The sequence below is a fragment of the Marmota marmota genome, unplaced genomic scaffold, assembly GCF_001458135.2.
Source record: "Marmota marmota marmota unplaced genomic scaffold, marMar, whole genome shotgun sequence".
NCBI classification, from domain to species: Eukaryota; Metazoa; Chordata; class Mammalia; order Rodentia; family Sciuridae; genus Marmota; species Marmota marmota.
In genome coordinates this window covers 5,162,800-5,166,392 of record NW_026000243.1, presented here as the reverse complement: position 1 = coordinate 5,166,392, position 3,593 = coordinate 5,162,800, and the positions used below count along the sequence as shown (strand labels likewise).

The 3,593-nt window shown below is 40.4% G+C and overlaps 1 pseudogene; it reads left to right on the top strand.

Annotated features, from left to right (window-relative positions):
• Positions 1-2,854: 2,854 nt before the first annotated feature.
• On the top strand, positions 2,855-3,268 carry LOC107153548 (annotated as a pseudogene).
• The last annotated feature ends 325 nt before the right edge of the window (positions 3,269-3,593 follow it).

Sequence of the window (3,593 nt, the reverse complement as noted above, 5' to 3'; positions counted from 1 at the left end):
TACCACAAAACAGATGGCTTAAATGACTAAATTTTTTTTCTTACTGTTCTAGAGGCTGGAACTTTGCAATCCAGGTGTCAGCAGCATTGGTTTCTTTCGAGAGCTGTGAGGGGGTTCCTGTTCCATACATCTTTCCAACCTCTATAGCTTCCTGCATTCCTTGGCTTATAAAGTGCCTTCTTCTCTCATTTAAAGTATGTTCTTAGCATGAATAATTCATTTGAGCTTCTTCTTTTCACATCATTTTCACTCTTTACCTATCTTTGTCTGTGTCCAAATTTTCCCTCTTTATACGGACACTAATATTGTGGGTTTAGGGCTCACCTTAATGACCTCATCTCAACCTGATCAACTGCAAAGACTCTATTTCCAAAGAAGGTCACATTTGTAGACACTAGAGGCTTAGGACCTCATCATCTTTGTTTTGGCAGGGGGTACTGTGGGTTCAACTCAGGGGCACTCAACTACTGAGCAACATCCCCCACCCTATTTTGTATTTTATTTGGAGACAGGGTCTCACTGATTGCTTAGTGCCTTGTGGCTGTCTTTGAACTTGCGATCCTCCTGCTTTCGACTCTCGAGTTGCTGGGATTACAGGTGTGCACCGCTGCACCTGGCAGGACCTCATCATCTTCTTGAGGGAAACCTTTCAACCCATGACAGTGTTAAGTTACTTCTGACCACTTTAAGATGAAAGGAAGCTGAAGCACAGAGAAGATAACAAATTTTGTGGTATTATATTGTACTGAAATCAGGTCTGCTTGATTCTGATGCCTGCCTTTTACATTATTTCATGTTTTGAGGAAGAAAGAGTAAGCGGAAAAGTTAGGCTGTAAAGGAGTTTGTTCACAAAAATGGTCATGCCTAATCAAAGTCCCATGAAAATGAAAAAGTCTATCAACTACTGTTAAGTGTTCCTCTTGTTTTAGTTTATTTCAACCTCAAGGTTTATTTCAAATTATGATAAACACTCTTGGTTCTAGCAAAACTTGTTCATGCTACAATAAAATGCACAGCACCTGCCTTGGACCTAGGAATATCCTGGGAGGTAAAGCTACCACAGCAAATAATAGTGTCCCTGCCACAAGTCTTACATTCTAACGTGCTGAGTCAATAACAATGAAAGCACTCATTTATATTCATATCATCTCTATTGATTTACTAATGATAAAAATGTCAAGTGATGAAATAAATAAAGCCTGTAAGCAAACAGGAAATTCCTGGGAATTATAAGAGAGCCTAGTTGGGAAAGGGATCTCTAGTGAAGGAGTCCTAAAGAAATGGCAGTAAAAGTCATACCAGTAACTAAGCAAAGAAAATTTCAAACAAACACTGAGAAAGAATGCAAAGGCCCTGGGGCAGAAGTGTGCTTGGCAGCTTTGAGGATTCCAGAAACAAGATGGAATGAGCCCTTGAACATTGATTTAATTTCCAGGTAAGGGCCACCTAAGAAGAATGAGTCTGTTTAGCCTAAAAGTCAGGTCAGGAAAATTCAAGGCAAGTTTGACAGAAGGAGAGGAATCACAAAGGGCATAGAGCAGAGGCTATAAAATAAGGAAAAACAACAATAATCAGGACTATCCTCAGTCATTAGAACCAGAAAATTAAAAACATCTGTGTGTTTTCTGTCTTAATCCCGCCCACAAACTAAAATGGTCATCAAGATTTGCCAGTTTTGCTCTGAATTCTTTCTCCAATCCGTCCACTCTTCCTGGTCACCCACCACTGCCCTTGCTAGTACAACTTGGGCTGCCATTCATTTCTCTAGTTGACTCCTCACATAGTCACCTCTAATTTTCTTAAGTGTGGTTCTATTCCAGAAACACCACTCTCTGCTCCCAAAATAAAATCTCATATCCCTTCTGAACAATTTTGAACCTGCGCTCATTACTCTGGCCTGCAAACCCAAAGTCTCAAGAGTATATATAAAGAACTCAAAAACTTAACACCAAAAAAACACAAATAACTCAACCAATAAATGGGCTAAGGAACTGAACAGACACTTTTCAGAAGATATACAATTGATTAACAAATATATGAAAAAATGTTCAATATCTCCAGCAATTAGAGAAATGCAAATCAAAACTACTCTTAAGATTTCTGGGGCTGGGACTGTGGCTCAGAGGTAGCACATTTGCATGGCATGTGTGAGGCACTGAGTTCGATTTTCAGCATCACATATAAATACGTAAAAAAAGGCCTATCAACAACTAAAAAAAAATTAAAATAAACTACTGTAAGATTTCATCTCACTCCACTCAGAATGGCAGTTATTAAGAATACAAGCAAAAATAAGTTTGGCAAAGATGTGGGGAAAGAGGCATAATCTTCCATTGCTGGTGGGACTGCAAATTAGTGTAACCAATCTGGAAAGCAGTATGGAGATTCCTTAGAAAACTTGGAATGGAACCACCATTTGACCCAGCTATCCCACTCCTTAGTTTATACCCAAAGGACTTAAGTACAGCATACCACAGTGACACAGCCACATCAATATTTACAGCAGCACAATAGTTAAATTGTGGAACCAACCTAGATACCCTTCAATAGATGTATTAATAATTGAATATTACTCAGCATTAAAAGAGAATAAAATCCATTAAAAGAATAAAATCCCACTTCATGCCCCCTTGACCATGCTTCTCTGGATGCCATTATTTGGTCCAATAGTTGGTGTTTAATTGAACTGTCCAAGTATTATCTTTCACCTGCACAGTTTAAATGAAGAATGAGAGACATTGTGTTTTTTTTTTTTTTTTCTGGAGTGTGGTCTATAACTTGTGCAGTTTGGAGGGATCATGTTGTTAACGGTTTGGTCTGAAGAATTAAGAAAGCCAGTGAGCATTGCCGGGGCATGATGGTGGTGGGTACTGGCACCTCGCTGGCTCTGTTCTCTCTCATGTCCCTGCTGCTCTTCACAGGGATGCAGATGTACAGCCGCCAGCTGGCCTCCACCAAGTGGCTCACCATCGAGGGGGGCCTGCTGGGCTCCGGCCTTTTCTTCTCTCTCACAGCCTTCAATAATCTGGAGAATCTGGTCTTTGGCAAAGGATTCCAAGCAAAGATCTTCCCTGAGATCCTCCTCTGCCTCCGGTTGGCTCTCTTTGCATCTGGCCTCATCCACTGAGTCTGTGTCATCACCTGCTTCCTCTTCTCCATGGTTGGTCTGTACTACATCAACAAGATCTCCTCTACTCTGCACCAGGCAGCAGCTCCAGTCCTCACATCAGCCAAAGTCACTGGCAAGGGCAAGAAGAGAAATGTCTAATAAAGTTGATTCTTTGTAAAAAAAAAAAAAAAAGAAAGAAAGAAAGAAAAGAAAAGAAAAGAAAAAGAAAGCCAGTGAGAAGAGAGAGAAAGAGGAAAAGAGCTAGGGGCTGGGGGAGGTAGAGTGATGCAGATTTGTGTAGGGGGACCATATACATAAAAAAGAGCAGAAGTGAATGACAGAAGCAGACTCCTGACAACATTTAAATCATGAGCTTCAGTACATTCCAATCCTCAGCTGCTTCACTGTGCATGAATTTTGTGGGACCTCCTTCTGTTTTGGTCTAATTTGGATGAGTTTCTAATAATGTGCATCTATAGTTTCA